At 45.6% G+C, this 24,148-nt stretch overlaps 1 protein-coding gene across 2 annotated transcripts in view; it reads left to right on the top strand.

Annotated features, from left to right (window-relative positions):
• The window catches only part of NDRG1 (N-myc downstream regulated 1), a 71,443-nt gene that overhangs the window by 515 nt on the left and 46,780 nt on the right, over nucleotides 1-24,148 (top strand). The gene's annotated exons all lie outside the window — the stretch shown is intronic.

The raw sequence follows: 24,148 nt of genomic DNA, 5'->3' as shown, positions 1-24,148 counted from the left end.
ACATGTAGCTGCGACCAGCGGTGGGATTTGGCCTGGATTGCTCCGGATTGTACTGAAGTGACCCCGTGTTGGACACCCATCCGCATCAGTGACAGCGCTGGATGCTATCGTTCTCTGTGAATGCAGCGCGGGCAAGTTCTGTCCATCATTTGTTTTCTTTTTCTATCACTTTTCTTTATTTTTCTGCCTCGTTGTTCTTCGGCGGTTTTTCTTTTTTGGCGCCAAATTCTTCAAAACTGTCGCACGCAGATTTGTGTAAAGTCAGAACCGCTCCTTAGTTTTGTCTTTTACCGGTTATACATTAAATGTGTTTCGCTAAATATGACGCAAAATTCAGGTATAAAAAAAAAATCCCTCCAGAGGCAGGTATGGATGGACGGGCGGACAGACGGGCGGGCGGGCTGGAGAACGTGTGTGCACAAAGAGTGGCAAATTAAAAAAAAGAAAACATTGATAAATTGGCTGCAAATATGTAGAAAATACAAACCCCGAACGTAATGGAGAACATGGAAAACAGGCGAGCACAGAAAATAGACAATAAAGTAGGTTCCAGCTTAAAAAAATTAAAAAAAAGGTTAAAAAACAAAATAGCTAAAAAAAAGGCAAAAACTGCAATAATGAATCGGCCCATTGGGCTTCATCCTCAACATTTCTAAGATCAGTGCAGAAAAGACAATGCTCTGTGAGCTCTTCAGCAGATACATCTTATTACCTGTCCTGACAGTTTGCTACAATGTATCAATGCAGTATAGACAATGCTCTGTGAGCTCTTCAGCAGATACATCTTATTACCTGTCCTGACAGTTTGCTACAATGTATCAGTGCAGTATAGACAATGCTCTGTGAGCTCTTCAGCAGATACATCTTATTACCTGTCCTGACAGTTTGCTACAATGTATCAGTGCAGTATAGACAATGCTCTGTGAGCTCTTCAGCAGATACATCTTATTACCTGTCCTGACAGTTTGCTACAATGTATCAGTGCAGTAGAGACAATGCTCTGTGAGCTCTTCAGCAGATACATCTTATTACCTTTCCTGACAGTTTGCTACAATGTATCAGTGCAGTATAGACAATGCTCTGTGAGCTCTTCAGCAGATACATCTTATTACCTGTCCTGACAGTTTGCTACAATGTATCAGTGCAGTATAGACAATGCTCTGTGAGCTCTTCAGCAGATACATCTTATTACCTGTCCTGACAGTTTGCTACAATGTATCAGTGCAGTATAGACAATGCTCTGTGAGCTCTTCAGCAGATACATCTTATTACCTGTCCTGACAGTTTGCTACAATGTATCAGTGCAGTAGAGACAATGCTCTGTGAGCTCTTCAGCAGATACATCTTATTACCTGTCCTGACAGTTTGCTACAATGTATCAGTGCAGTATAGACAATGCTCTGTGAGCTTTTCAGCAGATACATCTTATTACCTGTCCTGACAGTTTGCTACAATGTATCAGTGCAGTATAGACAATGCTCTGTGAGCTCTTCAGCAGATACATCTTATTACCGGTCCTGACAGTTTGCTACAATGTATCAGCCACACATGTAAAATCTTGAAATACAAAGTACAGTAGATTAGAAGTTGCAGAACTTTTATATACATGATCATTACGTTTTTCCTTCCACGACTAAAGTGTGTGATACCAAATAACAGAACTCAGCTCTGCTACATCTGCGTCTTGTGCAATAATGGTAATAATGGAAACTATGCGCTGAAATACAACAATTCTGCTAATCGCTTCTCAGGATGACTCTGAAAGGGACATTCCCGAAAGAACCAAAAAACTGAGTTCTCCTACTGCAGGGTCTGCATGTCCCATAACCCAATATATCCACTGATCTGCACAGACCCTTTAATTTTCATTAACCTCGCGACATGTTAGAGAATAATAATAATAATAATAATAATAATAATTTTTATTTATATAGCGCCAACATATTCTGCAGCGCTTTACAAATTATAGAGGGGACTTGTACAGACAATAGACATTACAGCATAACAGAAATACAGTTCAAAACAGATACCAGGAGGAATGAGAGCCCTGCTGCTCGCAAGCTACAAACTATGAGGAAAAGGGGAGACACGAGAGGTGGATGGTAACAATTGCTTTAGTTATTCGGACCGGCCATAGTGTAAGGCTCAGGTGTTCACGGAAAGCTGCATGAACCAAGAGAATCTATTTTACCTATAAATGGAGATATGTCTATAACTATATTACTATAAATGTAAGTTTACAAGAGTTTCCTGTGATTTAATGACCACCCGCCACAAGGAATAGAGGTCGGGACCCCATTATCTTTAGAATTAGTGGGGTCTCAGCACACAGTCTATATTGTGTACTTGACACTAAGGGAATTAGGAGAAATCTCTTATTAAAATTACTGCACTAGCGCCATCTGTAGGACATAGGTGAACATGACACAAAGCAATGTGATATTTACAGTAATGTAATGCATGTACACAGTGACTGCACCAGCAGAATAGTGAGTGCAGCTCTGGAGGATAATACAGGATGTAACTCGGGATCAGTAATGTAATGTATGTACACAGTGACTGCACCAGCAGAATAGTGAGTGCAGCTCTGGAGTATAATACAGGATGTAACTCAGGATCAGTAATGTAATGTATGTACACAGTGACTGCACCAGCAGAATAGTGAGTGCAGCTCTGGGGTATAATACAGGATGTAACTCAGGATCAGTAATGTAATGTATGTACACAGTGACTGCACCAGCAGAATAGTGAGTGCAGCTCTGGAGGATAATACAGGATGTAACTCAGGATCAGTAATGTAATGTATGTACACAGTGACTGCACCAGCAGAATAGTGAGTGCAGCTCTGGAGGATAATACAGGAGGTAACCCAGTATCAGTAATGTAATGTATGTACACAGTGACTGCACCAGCAGAATAGTGAGTGCAGCTCTGGAGTATAATACAGGATGTAACTCGGGATCAGTAATGTAATGTATGTACACAGTGACTGCACCAGCAGAATAGTGAGTGCAGCTCTGGAGGATAATACAGGATGTAACTCGGGATCAGTAATGTAATGTATGTACACAGTGACTGCACCAGCAGAATAGTGAGTGCAGCTCTGGAGTATAATACAGGATGTAACTCAGGATCAGTAATGTAATGTATGTACACAGTGACTGCACCAGCAGAATAGTGAGTGCAGCTCTGGGGTATAATACAGGATGTAACTCAGGATCAGTAATGTAATGTATGTACACAGTGACTGCACCAGCAGAATAGTGAGTGCAGCTCTGGAGGATAATACAGGATGTAACTCAGGATCAGTAATGTAATGTATGTACACAGTGACTGCACCAGCAGAATAGTGAGTGCAGCTCTGGAGGATAATACAGGAGGTAACCCAGTATCAGTAATGTAATGTATGTACACAGTGACTGCACCAGCAGAATAGTGAGTGCAGCTCTGGAGTATAATACAGGATGTAACTCGGGATCAGTTATATAATGTATGTACACAGTGACTGCACCAGCAGAATAGTGAGTGCAGCTCTGGAGGATAATACAGGAGGTAACCCAGTATCAGTAATGTAATGTATGTACACAGTGACTGCACCAGCAGAATAGTGAGTGCAGCTCTGGAGTATAATACAGGATGTAACTCAGGATCAGTAATGTAATGTATGTACACAGTGACTGCACCAGCAGAATAGTGAGTGCAGCTCTGGAGTATAATACAGGATGTAACTCAGGATCAGTAATGTAATGTATGTACACAGTGACTGCACCAGCAGAATAGTGAGTGCAGCTCTGGGGTATAATACAGGATGTAACTTAGGATCAGTAATGCAATGTATGTGCACAGTGACTGCACCAGCAGAATAGTGAGTGCAGCTCTGGGGTATAATACAGGATGTAACTCAGGATCAGTAATGTAATGTAATGTATGTACACAGTGACTGCACCAGCAGAATAGTGAGTGCAGCTCTGGAGTATAACACAGGATGTAACTCAGGATCAGTAATGTAATGTATGTGCACAGTGACTGCACCAGCAGAATAGTGAGTGCAGCTCTGTAGTATAATACAGGATGTAACTCAGGATCAGTAATGTATGTACACAGTGACTGCACCAGCAGAATAGTGAGTGCAGCTCTGGGGTATAATACAGGATGTAACTCAGGATCAGTAATGTAATGTACAGTTATATGAAAAAGTTTGGGCACCCCTATTAATCTTAAGTTTAATGTTTTATAAAAATTGTTTTTTTGGCAACAGCTATTTCAGTTTCATATATCTAATAACTGTTGGACACAGTAATGTTTCTGCCTTGAAATGAGGTTTATTGTACTAACAGAAAATGTGCAATCTGCATTCAAACAAAATTTGACAGATGCAAAAGTATGGGCACCCCACCATAAAAGTGACATTAATATTTAGTAGATCCTCCTTTTGCAAAAATAACAGCCTCTAGTCGCTTCCTGTAGCTTTTAATGAGTTCCTGGATCCTGGATGAAGGTATTTTTGACCATTCCTCTTTACAAAACAATTCCAGTTCAGTTAAGTTTGATGGTCGCCGAGCATGGACAGCCCTCTTCAAATGATCCCACAGATGTTCAATGATATTCAGGTCTGGGGACTGGGATGGCCATTCCAGAACAGTGTAATTGTTCCTCTGCATGAATGCCTGAGTAGATTTGGAGCGGTGTTTTGGATCATTGTCTTGCTGAAAGATCCATCCCCTGCGTAACTTCAACTTTGTCACTGATTCATGAACATTATTGTCAAGAATCTGCTGATACTGAGAGGAATCCATGTGTCCCTCAACTTTAACAAGATTCCCGGTGTCGGCATTGGCCACACAGCCCCAAATCATGATGGAACCTCCACCAAATTTTACTGTGGGTAGCAAGTGTTTTTCTTGGAATGCTGTGTTTTTTGGCCGCCATGCATAACGCCTTTTTGTATGACCAAACAACTCAATCTTGGTTTCATCAGTCCACAGGACCTTCTTCCAAAAAGAAATTGGCTTCTCCAAATGTGCTTTTGCATACCTCAGCTGACTCTGTTTGTGGCGTGTTTGCAGAAACGGCTTCTTTCGCATCACTCTCCCATACAACTTCTCCTTGTGCAAAGTGCGTTGTATAGTTGACCGATGCACAGTGACACCATCTGCAGCAAGTTGATGCTGCAGCTCTCTGGAGGTGATCTGAAGATTGTCCTTGACTGATCTCACTATTCTTCTTCTCTGTCTTTCTGATGTTTTTCTTGGCCTGCCACTTCTGGCCTTAACAAGAACTGTACCTGTGTTCTTCCATTTCCTTACTATATTCCTCACAGTGGAAACTGACAGGTTAAATCTCTGAGACAGCTTTTTGTATCCTTCCCCTGAACAACTATGTTGAATAATCTTTGTTTTCAGATCATTAGACAGTTGTTTTGAGGAGCCCATGATGCCACTCTTCAGAGAAGATTGAAACAGGAGAACAACTTGCAAGTGGCCACTTTAAGTAGCTTTTCTCATGATTGCATACACCTGGCTATGAAGTTCAACGCTCAATGAGGTTAGAAAACCAAAAAAAAGTGCTGTAGTAAGTCAGTAAAAAGTATGTAGGAGTATGTAAAACAAGAAAATGATAAGGGTGCCCATACTTATGCACCTGTCAAATTGTGTTTGAATGCAGGTTGCACATTTTCTGTTAGTACAATAAACCTCATTTCAAGGCAGAAACATTACTGTGTCCAACAGTCATTAGATATATGAAACTGAAATAGCTGTTGCAAAAAAACAATTTTTATAAAACATTAAGCTTAAGATTAATAGGGGTGCCCAAACTTTTTCATATAACTGTATGTACACAGTGACTTTTGATAAGTAAAATATGAATTGTCTTCTCAGAGATTTGTGTATGGAGTGTGTTAACCCCTTACAGCCCAGTGCACTGTTTCCCGGCTGTTTGGCAGAATAATGACATCCTGGTTCTGGATTGCATAACACAATACTACAAAAAAGGAAGTTTATCTGTTTTCGCTCAGCAGAGTGATTAATGCTGAGTAAAACGTTACCTATTAATGATTGTATTGGATGATAGTAGATAAGGATACAGTTTGGCATCGAATTCTACTAAATCGTCACAACAAAGTGGAATTCCTCTAATCTGGCCTCTGATAATCCAGAACGTCTGATATTCTGCCAATTCAGTGTAATCTGGCATTTCACAAGACCTGAAGCCGAGAACGAGGAGCATGATGGCCGCAGATTCTGTACCTTAAAAATCAGTTTTCAGAATCGTCTGACCCATTGATATAACTCAGATTGTGCCACGGACTAAGACACAAGATGAGCAGATTATGGGGCTGATACCAGCGAGCACTAGCAGATGCCCACAGAATACTAGTGATGGAAATGGAAACATTGGTGCGCAAGGGAAGGGGAGGCCAAATGCTGGAACTGGGAGTTCTGGGCTCCATTGTAGAATCTGCACTCGGCCCGAACCTCTACTGCGCCCCCTATGGCTGCACATCTGCGAGGCGCAGATCCAGGGGCAGGGGCTGTGTGATCTTACAGTGGGGTCCTGGCACCTGCACTGTATCATCACCATCCGACAGATGACAGGAGCCTTCCATATATCCAGGTGTAATCATTAACCTCCGCAGATCACCGCGTTCCTCCACTCCTTCCAAGTGTCCTTACAGCTTTACAGAGTTTGTCACAAGACCTATTAAATGTTATCGAGCAAGGGTGAGGAATCCGCTGACGGCGCAACTTCAAAGTGTGTCCTGCCATGCAAAAATTTGTAAAGAGTGATAAGGATGTAGCAGAGCTGAAATGTCGTTTATTAAAATCAATTTGGTGGAATAGTGAAGGAATTATGTAAACCATTATATAATTTCATTCTACTGATCCTGTATTATACCCCAGAGCTGCACTCACTATTCTGCTGGTGCAGTCACTGTGTACATACATTACATTACTGATCCTGAGTTACATCCTGTATTATACCCCAGAGCTGAGCTCACTATTCTGCTGGTGCAGTCACTGTGTACAAACATTACATTACTGATCCTGAGTTACATCCTGTATTATACCCCAGAGCTGCACTCACTATTCTGCTGGTGCAGTCACTGTGTACATACATTACATTACTGATCCTGAGTTACATCCTGTATTATACCCCAGAGCTGCACTCACTATTCTGCTGGTGCAGTCACTGTGTACATACATTACATTACTGATCCTGAGTTACATCCTGTATTATACCCCAGAGCAGCACTCACTATTCTGCTGGTGCAGTCACTGTGTACATACATTACATTACTGATCCTGAGTTACATCCTGTATTATGCTCCAGAGCTGCACTCACTATTCTGCTGGTGCAGTCACTGTGTACATACATTACTGCTCCTGAGTTACATCCTGGATTATTCTCCAGAGCTGCACTCACTATTCTGCTGGTGCAGTCACTGTGTACATACATTACATTACTGATCCTGAGTTACATCCTGTATTATACTCCAGAGCTGCACTCACTATTCTGCTGGTGCAGTCACTGTGTACATACATTACTGCTCCTGAGTTACATCCTGTATTATACTCCAGAGCTGCACTCACTATTCTGCTGGTGCAGTCACTGTGTACATACATTACATTACTGATCCCGAGTTACATCCTGTATTATACTCCAGAGCTGCACTCACTATTCTGCTGGTGCAGTCACTGTGTACATACATTACATTACTGATCCTGAGTTACATCCTGTATTATACCCCAGAGCTGAGCTCACTATTCTGCTGGTGCAGTCACTGTGTACATACATTACATTACTGATCCTGAGTTACATCCTGTATTATACTACAGAGCTGCACTCACTATTCTGCTGGTGCAGTCACTGTGTACATACATTACATTACTGATCCTGAGTTACCTCCTGTATTATACCCCAGAGCTGCGCTCACTGTTCTGCTGGTGCAGTCACTGTGTACATACATTACATTACTGATCCTGAGTTACATCCTGTATTATACCCCAGAGCTGCACTCACTATTCTGCTGGTGCAGTCACTGTGTACATACATTACATTACTGATCCTGAGTTACATCCTGTATTATACCCCAGAGCTGCGCTCACTATTCTGCTGATTTGGAATCTCCTAATATCTGTACACTAATTTTGAAAATGATCAGTGTCTGTTTTCTGGCATTAGTGCTTGTATTGTTCTGTGTTGATTTTTGTATTGCTATCATGTGTAGTGTAGAGTAATATTGGGAGTTGTAGTCATTTACGTACAGTTTACGTTAAAAGAGAATTGCATTTGGGTTGTTTTCAGTGGTCAGGTCATGCTGGGACTTGTAGTGTTCTTTGAATGGTTTTTAATAGAAATCCTTCCAATAAAAATGTAACATTTCTTTGTCGACTTCCAACATTCTACTGATGTTTTGGATCTTGTGGATTCCTCTCCGTGCTTTATATGATCCTGGATCGTCACCAAATATTTGTTTTTGCTTTTTTTGGTTGCTGCAGATTATTATCAGCCCCCGACATTCCTGTGCATTGATGGCTCCTCCGTTTTCTTACATAAGGTCGGGGATCAGTTACATCTTGTACCAGAATTGTATCAGGTCAAAAAAGAACAATCTGCATCATCTGATTTTTAAAGTGGGAGACAGAGACGCCGTGGACCCCACAGACTGTCACTTTCTAGTGGAATTTTAAGGGCCCCTGGTAAATGATGGGGACACAACTCCTCTATACCAGAACAGCTACTATTATACCAGGAGCCTGGGGCATCCGGTTACACATTGGTCATTGGGGTCCTAGAGCTTTAAGCAACATCTCAACATTCATTGCTGCACATCCCTCAAAGGATACAAATAGGGGACGAGGGGCCCCTCAATATGACCCAACTAGAGGCTGACGGACCCTCAATATGACCCAACTAGGGGCTGAGGCCCCTCAATAGGAGCCAACTAGGCGCTGAGGGCCCTCAATATGACCCAACTAGGGGCTGAGGCCCCTCAATAGGACCCAACTAGGCGCTGAGGGCCCTCAATATGACCCAACTAGGGGCTGACGGACCCTCAATATGACCCAACTAGGAGCTGAGGCCCCTCAATATGACCCAACTAGGGGCTGAGGCCCCTCAATATGACCCAACTAGGGGCTGACGGACCCTCAATATGAACCAACTAGGGGCTGATGGACCCTCAATAGGACCCAACTAGGGGCTGAGGCCCCTCAATATGACCCAACTAGGGGCTGAGGCCCCTCAATATGACCCAACTAGGGGCTGAGGCCCCTCAATATGACCCAACTAGGGGCTGACGGACCCTTAATATGACCCAACTAGGGGCTGACGGACCCTCAATAGGACCCAACTAGGGGCTGAGGCCCCTCAATATGACCCAACTAGGGGCTGAGGCCCCTCAATATGACCCAACTAGGGGCTGAGGCCCCTCAATATGACCCAACTAGGGGCTGAAGCCCCTCAATAGGAGCCAACTAGGCGCTGAGGGCCCTCAATATGACCCAACTAGGGGCTGAGGCCCCTCAATAGGACCCAACTAGGCGCTGAGGGCCCTCAATAGGACCCAACTAGGGGCTGACGGACCCTCAATATGACCCAACTAGGGGCTGACGGACCCTCAATATGACCCAACTAGGAGCTGAGGCCCCTCAATATGACCCAACTAGGGGCTGAGGCCCCTCAATATGACCCAACTAGGGGCTGACGGACCCTCAATATGAACCAACTAGGGGCTGACGGACCCTCAATATGACCCAACTAGGGGCTGAGGCCCCTCAATATGACCCAACTAGGGGCTGAGGCCCCTCAATATGACCCAACTAGGGGCTGAGGCCCCTCAATATGACCCAACTAGGGGCTGACGGACCCTCAATATGACCCAACTAGGGGCTGAGGCCCCTCAATATGACCCATCTAAGGGCTGACGGACCCTCAAAAAGACCCAACTAGGGGCTGACGGACCCTCAATATGACCCAACTAGGGGCTGAGGCCCCTCAATATGACCCAACTAGGGGCTGAGGCCCCTCAATATGACCCAACTAGGGGCTGAGGCCCCTCAATAGGACCCAACAAGAAAATTCTAAATCACATAAACTGCTACATTGAAATATATAGCAGGAAATCCTGGATCTGGACTCGTAGCTCAGCTCAAGTCAGGAAATCTCGTTTTATCAGATTTTATAATAGTAGTTATATTCTTTTACATAGGAGCAGTATTATAGTAGTTATATTCTTGTATACAGGAGCAGTATTATAGTAGGTATATTCTTGTACATAGGGGCAGTATTATAGTAGTTATATTCTTGTACATAGGGGCAGTATTATAGTAGTTATATTCTTGTACATAGGGGCAGTATTATAGTAGTTATATTCTTGTACATAGGGGCAGTATTATAGTAGTTATATTCTTGTATATAGGAGCAGTATTATAGTAGGTATATTCTTGTACATAGGGGCAGTATTATAGTAGGTATATTCTTGTACATAGGGGCAGTATTATAGTATTTATATTCTTGTACATAGGGGCAGTATTATAGTAGTTATATTCTTCTACATAGGGGCAGTATTATAGTAGTTATATTCTTGTATATAGGAGCAGTATTATAGTAGGTATATTCTTGTACATAGGGGCAGTATTATAGTAGTTATATTCTTGTACATAGGGGCAGTATTATAGTAGGTATATTCTTGTACATAGGGGCAGTATTATAGTAGTTATATTCTTGTACATAGGGGCAGTATTATAGTAGTTATATTCTTGTACATAGGAGCAGTATTATAGTAGGTATATTCTTGTACATAGGGGCAGTATTATAGTAGTTATATTCTTGTACATAGGGGCAGTATTATAGTAGTTATATTCTTGTATATAGGAGCAGTATTATAGTAGGTATATTCTTGTACATAGGGGCAGTATTATAGTAGTTATATTCTTGTACATAGGGGCAGTATTATAGTAGGTATATTCTTGTACATAGGGGCAGTATTATAGTAGTTATATTCTTGTACATAGGAGCAGTATTATAGTAGGTATATTCTTGTACATAGGGGCAGTATTATAGTAGTTATATTCTTGTACAAAGGAGCAGTATTATAGTAGTTATATTCTTGTATATAGGGGCAGTATTATAGTAGTTATATTCTTGTATACAGTTAGGTCCATATATATTTGGACAGAGACAACATTTTTCTAATTTTGGTTATAGACATTACCACAATGAATTTTAAACAAAACAATTTAGATTCAGTTGAAGTTCAGACTTTCAGCTTTCATTTGAGGGTATCCACATTATAATTAGATGAAGGGTTTGGGAGTTTCAGCTCCTTAACATGTGCCACCCTGTTTTTAAAGGGACCAAAAGTAATTGGACAATTGACTCCAAGGCTATATTATGGACAGGTGTGGGCAATCCCTTCGTTATGTCATTCTTAATTAAGCAGATAAAAGGCCTGGAGTTGATTTGAGGTGTGGTGCTTGTATTTGGAAGGTTTTGCTGTGAAGTAAACATGCGGTAAAGGAGCTCTCCATGCAGGTGAAACAAGCCATCCTTAAGCTGCGAAAACAGAAAAAACCCATCTGAGAAATTGCTACAATATTAGGAGTGGCAAAATCTACAGTTTGGTACATCCTGAGATAGAAAGAAAGCACTGGTGAACTCATCAATGCAAATAGACCTGGGCGCCCACAGAAGACAACAGTGGTGGATGATCGCAGAATAATCTCCATGGTGAAGAGAAACCCCTTCACAACAACCAACCAAGTGACCAACACTCTCCAGGAGGTCGGCGTATCAATATCCAAACCTACCATAAAGAGAAGACTGCATGAAAGTAAATACAGAGGGTTCACTGCACGGTGCAGCCACTCATAAGTATCAGGAATAAAAAGGCTAGACTGGACTTTGCTAAAAAACATCTAAAAAAGCCGCAGAGTTCTGGAAGAACATTCTATGGACAGATGAAACCAAGATCAACCTCTACCAGAATGATGGAAAGAGAAAAGTATGGCGAAGGCGTGGTACAGCTCATGATCCAAAGCATACCACATCATCTGTAAGACACGGCGGAGGCAGTGTGATGGCGCGGGCATGCATAAACCCGGCGGAGGCAGTGTGATGGCTTGGGCATGCATGGCTGCCAGTGGCACTGGGTCACTAGTGTTTATTGATGATGTGACACAGGACAGAAGCAGCCGAATGAATTCTGAGGTATTCAGAGCCGCCATACTGTGTGCTCAGATCCAGCCAAATGCAGCCAAACTGATTGGTCGTCGTTTCATACTACAGATGGACAATGACCCAAAACATAAAGCCAAAGCAACCCAGGAGTTTATTAAAGCAAAGAAGTGGAATATTCTTGAATGGCCAAGTCAGTCACCTGATCTCAACCCAATTGAGCAGCATTTCACTTGTTAAAGACTAAACTTCAGACAGAAAGGCCCACAAACAAATAGCAACTGAAAACCACCGCAGTGAAGGCCTGGCAGAGCATCAAAAAGGAGGAAACACAGCGTCTGGTGATGTCCATGAGTTCAAGACTTCAGGCAGTCATTGCCAACAAAGGGTTTTCAACCAAGTACTAAAAATGAACATTTTATTTAAAATTATTGAATCTGTCCAATTACTTTTGGTCCCTTTAAAAACAGGGTGGCACATGTTAAGGAGCTGAAACTCCTAAACCCTTCATCCAATTTTAATGTGGATACCCTCAAATGAAAGCTGAAAGTCTGAACTTTAACTGCATCTGAGCAGTATTATAGTAGTTATATTCTTGTACATAGGGGCAGTATTATAGTAGTTATATTCTTGTACATAGGGGCAGTATTATAATAGTTATATTCTTGTACATAGGGGCAGTATTATAGTAGTTATATTCTTGTACATAGGGGGCAGTATTATAGTAGTTATATTCTTGTACATAGGGGTAGTATTATAGTAGTTATATTCTTGTACATAGGAGCAGTATTATAGTAGTTATATTCTTGTACATAGGGGCAGTATTATAGTAGTTATATTCTTGTACATAGGGGGCAATATTATAGTAGTTATATTCTTGTACATAGGGGCAGTAGTATAGTAGTTATATTCTTGTATATAGGAGCAGTATTATAGTAGTTATATTCTTGTATATAGGGACAGTATTATAGTAGTTATATTCTTGTACAAAGGAGCAGTATTATAGCAGTTATATTCTTGTATATAGGGACAGTATTATAGTAGTTATATTCTTGTATATAGGGACAGTATTATAGTAGTTATATTCTTGTACATAGGAGCAGTATTATAGCAGTTATATTCTTGTATATAGGGACAGTATTATAGTAGTTATATTCTTGTATATAGGGTCAGTATTATAGAAGTTATATTCTTGTATATAGGAGCAGTATTATAGTAGTTATATTCTTGTACAAAGGAGCAGTATTATAGCAGTTATATTCTTGTATATAGGGTCAGTATTATAGTAGTTATATTCTTGTATATAGGAGCAGTATTATAGTAGTTATATTCTTGTACAAAGGAGCAGTATTATAGCAGTTATATTCTTGTATATAGGGTCAGTATTATAGTAGTTATATTCTTGTACATAGGGGCAGTATTATAGTAGTTATATTCTTGTACATATGAGGCAGTATTATAGTAGTTATATTCTTGTACATTGGGGCGGTATTATAGTGGTTATATTCTTGGACATAGGGGCAGTATTATAGAAGTTATATTCTTTTACGAAAGATATGCAGGGGGTAGGGGAGAGAGAGAGTCAGCCCAACATTGTTGTAAAGGTTAGATGCAGTCTTGTGCTTCGCACAGAACAGTCCAGGGTGCGGCTTGAAGATAAATCAGATTTTTTAAATCGATTGTAAAATGAATCAATAAATGTGGATTGTTGCCTTCCTCACACTGTCTTGCTGGAAGACCCTCTTTCCATATTCTTGTACATAGGGGCAGTATTATACAAGAATATAACTACTATAATACTGCTCCTATGTACAAGAATATAACTACTATAATACTGCTCCTATGTACAAGAATATAACTACTATAATACTGCTCCTATGTACAAGAATATAACTACTATAATACTGCTCCTATGTACAAGAATATAACTACTATAATACTGCCCCTATGTACAAGAATATAACTACTATAATACTGCCCCTATGTACAAGAATATAGCTACTATAATACTGCCCCTATGTACAAGAATATAACTACTATAATACTGCCCCTATGTACAAGAATATAACTACTATAATACTGCTCCTATGTACAAGAATATAACTACTATAATACTACTCCTGACTAGTGTTGAGCGATACCTTCCGATATCGGAAAGTATCGGTATCGGTTTGGATCGGCCGATATTCAAAAAATATCGGATATCGCCGATACCGATACCCGATCCCAATGCAAGTCAATGGGACCAAAATATCGGAATTAAAATAAACCCTTTCTTTCCTTGTAGGTTCATTCTACATGAAGGAAAACAACTAAGAATAATGTAGGATGTATGGGGGAGGTGGCGAGACATTAAAGGCAATGAGGATTAGCCCAATCAAATAGAATAGCATGATTTTTTTTTTTTTTAAAGACGTTCGGATTGAAAAAGATATTGACTATGTAAATTTTTTTTTATTTTGTCAGATATTGATGTTTCACTATTCCACGACCTTCCCCTTCTTTTTTTTCCTTTTCCCACACTTTCATCTTCATCATCATCAGCATCTTTGACATCAACTTCTTCACCTTATTCATCTTCTTCTTCATCTTCTACCTATTTTTTTTTTTTATTACATTCTTCATATTCATTTTCTTCAACTATTATTATTCTTCCTATTCTACATATTCTTTTTATTCCACTGTTATTATTCTTCCTATTCTACTTCTTCATCATATTCTCATTTGTGACAGGCATTCCCGTAGTTGTTATCTATAAAAGTTTGAAGATTACACCTTCCGTTCTGCCAGTCACAAAAGTTACATTTGTCCGCGTTCAGTTTGGCCTGCAGCATCAGGCTTTATCCAGGGGCACCACGAGGAGGAACGGACTCACCCCCATACACTGCTTAGTCTTCTTCTGCATATAATTTAGATAATATCTTTTGCTCTGATATTAAGTGTTATGCTTAATGTTCTTCTGCTCTTTGTTCTGCAGCCTCTTGTTCTTCTGCTTCTCGGTCTTCCATGTCGTCGTCTCCAGGGTCGTCGTCTTCAGTGTCGTCATCTCCGCCGTCGTCGTCTCCGCCGTCGTCGTCGTCTCCGCCGTCGTCGTCGTCGTCATCGGGGTGGTCTTCCGGGTCGTCGTCGTAGTCGTCATCGGGGTGGTCTTCCGGGTCGTCGACTTTAGGGTCTTAAACTTGGAAATGTAGCAGAAGGTACAAGAAGGCTGAGAAAATGCCAAGAACCAGCTGATGGAACTGGAACTCGGATGGCTACCCGAAGGTTCAAGAGCCTATGGAACTACCGAGGACCAGCTGACGTTACTGGAACCCGGTTACTAAGCAGGAGGTACCCGTGCTAAAAAGCACTACCAAGGACCGCCTGACGTTGGCGGAACTCGGATACCCAGAAGGAGGCACCTAAGCCAAAGGCTCTGCCCGGAACCAGCTGACGTTACTGGAACCAGGATGGGGAGCAGAAGGTACAAGAGCAAAAGACACTGCCGAGAACCAGCTGACGGTACTGGAACCCGGATGGGTAGCCGAAGGTCCAAGAGCCAATGGAACTACCGAGGACCAGCTGACGTTACTGGAACCCGGTTACTAAGCAGGAGGTACCCGTGCCTGAAAGCACTACCAAGGACCACCTGACGTTGGTGGAACTTGGATACCCAGAAGGAGGCACCTAAGCCAAAGGCTCTGCCCGGAACCAACTGACGTTACTGGAACCAGGATGGGGAGCAGAAGGTACAAGAGCAAAAGACACTGCCTAGAACCAGCTGACGGTGCTGGAACCAGGTGGTGGACCCGAAGGCCCACAGGAGAGGAGAGAACAGCTAGGCCGCGAGGCAGCCGCAGTTACCGAACCCCAACAGTCCTACAGGGGGAGCTGGGCATACTGGCACTACAGAACCAGCCTTGACTACCAGTTCACGCAGCCCACATAGGAAGCTCCTAAACTGGAGGCACCCTGGAGTTGGCTAACTCGACCGCACCACGACGGGGCAAGCATAGGCGTCTCAGTGAAGTTGACACAACCCGGAAACAGCTGACGGTGCTGAAACCAGGCTTGGCACGAGGGAGTACCTGTGACAAGAACACTGCCGAGAACCAGCTGGCGGTGCTGGAACCCGGATGCGTTGCCCCAGTGTGCAAGAGCCAATGGCACGACCGAGGACCAGCTGACGGTGCTGGAACCCGGTTACTAAGCTGTAGGTGCCCGCGCTTAAAAGCACTACCAAGGACCGCCTGGCGTTGGCGGAACTCGGATACCCAGGAGGAGGCACCTAAGCCAAAGGCTCGGCCCGGAACCAGCTGACGGTGCTGGAACCAGGTGGTGGACCCGAAGGTCCACAGGAGAGGAGAGAACAGCTAGGCCGCGAGGCAGCCGCAGTTACCGAACCCCAACAGTCCTACAGGGGGAGCTGGGCCTACTGGCACTACAGAACCAGCCTTGACTACCAGTTCACGCAGCCCACATAGGAAGCTCCTAAACTGGAGGCACCCTGGAGTTGGCTAACTCGACCGCACCACGACGGGGCAAGCATAGGCGTCTCAGTGAAGTTGACACAACCCGGAAACAGCTGACGGTGCTGAAACCAGGCTTGGCACGAGGGAGTACCTGTGACAAGAACACTGCCGAGAACCAGCTGGCGGTGCTGGAACCCGGATGCGTTGCCCCAGTGTGCAAGAGCCAATGGCACGACCGAGGACCAGCTGACGGTGCTGGAACCCGGTTACTAAGCTGTAGGTGCCCGCGCTTAAAAGCACTACCAAGGACCGCCTGGCGTTGGCGGAACTCGGATACCCAGGAGGAGGCACCTAAGCCAAAGGCTCGGCCCGGAACCAGCTGACGGTGCTGGAACCAGGTGGTGGACCCGAAGGTCCACAGGAGAGGAGAGAACAGCTAGGCCACGAGGCAGCCGCAGTTACCGAACCCCAACAGTCCTACAGGGGGAGCTGGGCCTACTGGCACTACAGAACCAGCCTTGACTACCAGTTCACGCAGCCCACATAGGAAGCTCCTAAACTGGAGGCACCCTGGAGTTGGCTAACTCGACCGCACCACGACGGGGCAAGCATAGGCGTCTCAGTGAAGTTGACACAACCCAGAAACAGCTGACGGTGCTGAAACCAGGCTTGGCACGAGGGAGTACCTGTGACAAGAACACTGCCGAGAACCAGCTGGCGGTGCTGGAACCCGGATGCGTTGCCCCAGTGTGCAAGAGCCAATGGCACGACCGAGGACCAGCTGACGGAGCTGGAACCCGGTTACTAAGCTGTAGGTGCCCGCACTTAAAAGCACTACCAAGGACCGCCTGGCGTTGGCGGAACTCGGATACCCAGGAGGAGGCACCTAAGCCAAAGGCTCGGCCCGGAACCAGCTGACGGTGCTGGAACCAGGTGGTGGACCCGAAGGTCCACAGGAGAGGAGAGAACAGCTAGGCCGCGAGGCAGCCGCAGTTACCGAACCCCAACAGTCCTACAGGGGGAGCTGGGCCTACTGGCACTACAGAACCAGCCTTGACTACCAGTTCACGCAGCCCACATAGGAAGCTCCTAAACTGGAGGCACCCTGGAGTTGGCTAACTCGACCGCACCACGACGGGGCAAACATAGGCGTCTCAGTGAGCTTGACACAACCCGGAAACAGCTGACGGTGCTGAAACCAGGCTTGGCACGAGGGAGTACCTGTGACAAGAACACTGCCGAGAACCAGCTGGCGGTGCTGGAACCCGGATGCATTGCCTATTAAAGATTGTCTTCCTAGAGCCCCAACTAGCGGTGTTGGAGCAAAGGGTAAGCAGGGGGAGATGAGTGTAGGCCGAAGCCTGCACTGGAGGCAGCTTTGTGTCTGCGTTGCGTTTGGAGGACACTTTGCCGGCTACACACTGGGGAAACAGCTGGCGTTGCTGAACCCCACTAACACAATGGCGTGTGTTTTTCTCTGTGCAGCTAGCACTTGCGGGCAAAAACTAGCGATGTTAGAGCCCGTGTTGAAGCAGGAGGAGGAGGAGAGGAGCAGAGTGTAGGCCGAAGCCTAGTTGAACCAATTTCAAAGGAAACCTTTAACCCCCCCCTCAGGTGTTACAAAGTACAAGAGACACACCTTGTGCAGTATTAATGCTGCACAAGTGAAAGGTTGCTCTATTAATTTGTCTACTTGCACACGCTGAATGAAAGACATACACAATTTAGCCCATTCTACAGTCAAACTGTAGTGGATGCGTGACTTGGTTTTTTGATGAGACGCAGCACAGGTGTCCAAAATAACGCCTTGGTGCTTGGCGCAGCTTCCTGAGCGTTGTTATTTGCTGTACAGGAGTCTGCGCTCTTGTGTTATCCCTTGGCAATGCCCTGTTAGCGCTGCCCATCTTATGACATCATTTCATGTTGGCCGGTGCGGTTAACGATGGCCATACATCCCAGACCCACAGTGTCTTTTCATAAATCCACACTGCGGTGCTGGGATTCGTGGCCTTGAGCAGTAAATATTTTGGCCGCTCACACACGTCCTTACACCTGCTTCAGACTGGGCGGCCTCTGCTGATCCCTTCTCGCATGCCGCGGCCATGAGGCTGCACAGTCTGAAGAAGGCGGAAGGAGATGAGTTAAGACAGGCGAAGATATGCACTGCTCATGCCCATCAATCACACCCTCGCAGTCAAAATAAGTAAGACAACGAGGAGCATTTTATTCAGGCAGGGCGGACGAACAGGCGCAAGTAGCCAACCAATGATGTCAGAAGACGGGAAGCGCTACCAAGGGGGGTGCTGCGTATCATTAGAAAGGAAAGTCACACCTCAGGGACAGTGGAATGGTCTCAAAGAGACACATTTTGTACGTGTTGAGTTCCACGTGGGCAAGGAGAAAACATCAGCCACCTTGTACAAATGCAGCAGTACTGCTGTACAAGGTGGCTGTTATACATAGAAACACCTGGGGGTGGGGGGCAGGCTCCCTTCAATTTCAGTTCATGTGCCTGCGTGGCGTTTGCAGGTCACGTTGCAAGCTACACAGCAGGGGAACAGCTGGCGTTGCTGAACCCCACTGACACATTGACTGGTGTTTTTCTCTGTGCAGATCGCATGTCCGGGCAAAAACTAGCGGTGTTAGAGCCCAGGGTCAGCAGGAGGAGGAGGAGAGGAGCAAAGTGTAGGCCGAAGCCTGCACTGGTGGCAGCTTTTGGTCGGTTGTGCCAGCGTGGCTTTTGCTGGACACGATGCCGGCTACACAGCGGGGGAACAGCTGGCGGTGCTGAACCCCACTAACACATTGGCTGGTGTTTTTCTCTGTGCAGCTAGCATTTCCGGGCAAAAACTAGCGGTGTTAGAGCCCAGGGTCAGCAGGAGGAGGAGAGGAGCAGAGTGTAGGCCGAAGCCTAGTTGAACCAATTTCAAAGGTTACCTTTAACCCCCCCTCAGGTGTTACAAAGTACAAGAGCCACTCCTTCTGCAGCATTAATGCTGCACAAGTAAAAGGTTGCTCTATTAATTTGTCTACTTGCACACGCTGAATGCAACACGTACACTATTTAGCCCATTATACTGTTAAACAGTAGTGGAGGCGTGACTTGTCTTTTTAAAGAAAAGCAGCACAGGTGTCGAAAATAACACCTTTTTGCATGGGCGCAGCTTCCTGAGCGTTGTTAGTTGCTGTACAGGAGTCTGCGCTCTTGTGATCCCTTGGCTATGCGCTGTGAGCGCTTCCTGTCTTATGACCTCATTTCATGTTGGCCGTTGCGGTTAGCGGTGGACATGAATCCCAGACCCACAGTGTTTTTTTTAAAAATCACACTGCGGTGCTGGGATTCTTGCCCTTGTGCACTAAATATGTTTGCCGCTCACACATGTCCTTACACCTGCTTCAGACTGGGCGGCCTCATCTGATCCCTTATCGCATGCCGCGGCCATGAGGACACCCAGTCTGAAGAAGGCAGAAGGAGGTGACTTAAAACAGGCGAACATATGCACTGCACATGCCCATCAATAACACCCTCGCATCCAAAATATGAGACAACGAGGGGCGTTGTGTCGGGCAGGGCGGACGCACAGGCAGCCAACCAATGATGTCAGAAGACGGGCAGCGCTAACAATGGGGGTGCTGCGTGTCATTAAAAAGGAAAGTCACACCTCAGGGACATTAGCATTGGTCTCTAATGAGACACATTTTGTACGTGTTGAGTTCCACGTGGGCAAGGAGAAAAAGTCAGCCACCTTGTACAAATGCAGCAGTACTGCTGTACAAGGTGGCTGTTATACATAGAAACACCTGGGGGTGGGGGGCAGGCTCCCTTCAATTTCAGTTCATGTGCCTGCGTGGCGTTTGCAGGTCACGTTGCAAGCTACACAGCAGGGGAACAGCTGGCGTTGCTGAACCCCACTGACACATTGACTGGTGTTTTTCTCTGTGCAGATTGCATGTCCGGGCAAAAACTAGCGGTGTTAGAGCCCAGGGTCAGCAGGAGGAGGAGGAGAGGAGCAAAGTGTAGGCCGAAGCCTGCACTGGTGGCAGCTTTTGGTCAGTTGTGCCAGCGTGGCTTGTGCTGGACACGATGCAAGCTACACAGCAGGGAAACAGCTGGCGTTGCTGAACCCCACTAACACATTGGCTGGTGTTTTTCTCTGTGCAGCTAGCATTTCCGGGCAAAAACTAGCGGTGTTTGAGCCCAGGGTCAGCAGGAGGAGGAGAGGAGCAAAGTGTAGGCCGAAGCCTGCACTGGTGGCAGCTTTTGGTCGGTTGTGCCAGCGTGGCTTTTGCTGGACACGATGCCGGCTACACAGCGGGGGAACAGCTGGCGGTGCTGAACCCCACTAACACATTGGCTGGTGTTTTTCTCTGTGCAGCTAGCATTTCCGGGCAAAAACTAGCGGTGTTAGAGCCCAGGGTCAGCAGGAGGAGGAGAGGAGCAGAGTGTAGACCGAAGCCTAGTTGAACCAATTTCAAAGGTTACCTTTAACCCCCCCTCAGGTGTTACAAAGTACAAGAGCCACTCCTTCTGCAGCATTAATGCTGCACAAGTAAAAGGTTGCTCTATTAATTTGTCTACTTGCACACGCTGAATGCAACACGTACACTATTTAGCCCATTATACTGTTAAACAGTAGTGGAGGCGTGACTTGTCTTTTTAAAGAAAAGCAGCACAGGTGTCGAAAATAACACCTTTTTGCATGGGCGCAGCTTCCTGAGCGTTGTTAGTTGCTGTACAGAAGTCTGCGCTCTTGTGATCCCTTGGCTATGCGCTGTGAGCGCTTCCTGTCTTCTGACCTCATTTTATGTTGGCCGTTGCGGTTAGCGATGGACATGAATCCCAGACCCACAGTGTGTTTTCAAAAAATCACACTGCGTGGCTGGGATTCGTGGCCTTGTGCAGTAAATATGTTTGACGCTCACACATGTCCTTACACCTGCTTCAGACTGGGCGGCCTCATCTGATCCCTTATCGCCTGCCGCGGCCATGAGGACACCCAGTCTGAAGAAGGCGGAAGGAGATGAGTGAACACAGGCAAACATATGCACTGCACATGCCCATCAATCACACCCTCGCTGTCCAAAAACATAACACACCGAGGGGCGTTGTTTCGAGCAGGGGAGATGCACAGGCGCAGCCAGCTAACTAATGATGTCAAAAGACGGGCAGCGCTAACAAGGGTGGTGCTGCGTATCATTAGAAAGGAAAGTCACACCTCAGGGACATTGTAATGGTCTCTAATGAGACACATTTTGTACGTGTTGAGTTCCACGTGGGCAAGGAGAAAAAGTCAGCCACCTTGTACAAATGCAGCAGTACTGCTGTACAAGGTGGCTGTTATACATAGAAACACCTGGGGGTGGGGGGCAGGCTCCCTTCAATTTCAGTTCATGTGCCTGCGTGGCGTTTGCAGGTCACGTTGCAAGCTACACAGCAGGGGAACAGCTGGCGTTGCTGAACCCCACTGACACATTGACTGGTGTTTTTCTCTGTGCAGATTGCATGTCCGGGCAAAAACTAGCGTTGTTAGAGCCCAGGGTCAGCAGGAGGAGTAGAGGAGCAGAGTGTAGGCCGAAGCCTAGTTGAACCAATTTCAAAGGTTACCTTTAACCCACCCCTCAGGTGTTGCAAGGTACAAGAGCCACACCTTGTGCAGCATTAATGCTGCACAAGTAAAAGGTTGCTCTATTTAATTTGCTCCTTGCACACGATGAATAAAACACGTACACTATTTAGCCCATTATACTGTCAAACAGTAGTGGAGGCGTGACTTTCCTTTTTACGGAGATGCAGCACAGGTGTCAAAATTAACACACAGCTGCTGTGCGCAGATTCCTGAGCGTTGTTATTTGCTGTACAGGAGTCTGCGCTATTGTGTGATCCCTTGGCCATGCGCTGTGAGCGCTTCCTGTCTTATGACCTCATTTCATGTTGGCCGTTGCGGTTAGCGGTGGACATGAATCCCAGACCCACAGTGTGTTTTTAAAAAATCACACTGCGGTGCTGGGATTCGTGCCCTGGTGCACTAAATATGTTTGCCGCTCACACATGTCCTTACACCTGCTTCAGACTGGGCGGCCTCATCTGATCCCTTCTCGCATGCCGCGGCCATGAGGCTGCACAGTCTGAAGAAGGCGGAAGGAGATGAGTTAAGACAGGCGAAGATATGCACTGCTCGTGCCCATCAATCACACCCTCGCAGTCAAAATAATTAAGACAACGAGGAGCATTTTATTCAGGCAGGGCGGACGCACAGGCGCAACTAGCCAACCGATGATGTCAGAAGACGGGAAGCGCTACCAAGGGGGGTGCTGCGTATCATTAGAAAGGAAAGTCACACCTCAGGGACAGTGGAATGGTCTCAAAGAGACACATTTTGTACGTGTTGAGTTCCACGTGGGCAAGGATAAAAAGTCAGCCACCTTGTACAAATGCAGCAGTACTGCTGTACAAGGTGGCTGTTATACATAGAAACACCTGGGGGAGAGGGGGCCAGGCTCCCTTCAATTTCAGTTCATGTGCCTGCGTGGCGTTTGCAGGACACGTTGCCAGCTACACAGCAGGGGAACAGCTGGCGTTGCTGAACCCCACTAACACATTGGCTGGTGTTTTTCTCTGTGCAGCTAGCAGTTCCGGGCAAAAACTAGCGGTGTTAGAGCCCAGGGTCAGCAGGAGGAGGAGAGGAGCAAAGTGTAGGCCGAAGCCTGCACTGGTGGAAGCTTTTGTTCTGTTGTGCCAGCGTGGCTTGTGCTGGACACGTTGCCGACTACACAGCAGGGGAACAGCTGGCGGTGCTGAACCCCACTGACACATCACCTAATGTTTTTTCTGTGTAGACAACACTTCCAGGTGTCAACTGACAGTGTTGAAACCCAGGGAATCAAAGAGGAGCAGAGTGTAGGCCGAAGCCTGCAGTGGAGCAAGTGTAAAGGGAACCTTTAACCCCCCCCCCCAGGCATTTGTTGCTGAAATAGCCATCTTGTACAGCAGTAATACTGCACATGGAAAATGGTGGCTCCGAAAATAATGCTCCTTGCAAACGCTGAAGTACACACTCATATAATGTGTCCCCTCACACCGTCAAACCATCCCGGGAGTGGGACTTTCCTTTGTAATGTGACACAGCACAGCCGTCATTCCAACCCCCTTGGTGCCGTGCGCCACCTCCTCAACGTTGTTTGGTTCTGTCACGGAGCCCGCGCTGTAATGTTATCCCTTGGCCATGCACAGTTAGCGGTGCCCGTCTTCTGACATCATTTAGGTGTCAGGCTGGCAGTGCCTGTGCGTCAAAGCTGCCCGAGATCCAACCTTGCAGTGTCATCAAATGTAATCCCACTGCGGGCCAGGGATCCATGGGCATGCGCAGTGCATATCATCGCCTCTCACTCACCTCCTTCATGCTTCTTCAGACTGTGCGGCGTCACGGCCGTGGCATGCTATTAGGGATCAGCTGACGCCGCCTAGTCTGAAGAAGCATGAAGAAGGGGAATGAGAGGCTAGTATATGCACTGCGCAT

Source organism: Ranitomeya imitator, chromosome 6 (assembly GCF_032444005.1).
Source record: "Ranitomeya imitator isolate aRanImi1 chromosome 6, aRanImi1.pri, whole genome shotgun sequence".
NCBI classification, from domain to species: domain Eukaryota; kingdom Metazoa; phylum Chordata; class Amphibia; order Anura; family Dendrobatidae; genus Ranitomeya; species Ranitomeya imitator.
This window is presented reverse-complemented; position numbering and strand designations above follow the sequence as displayed.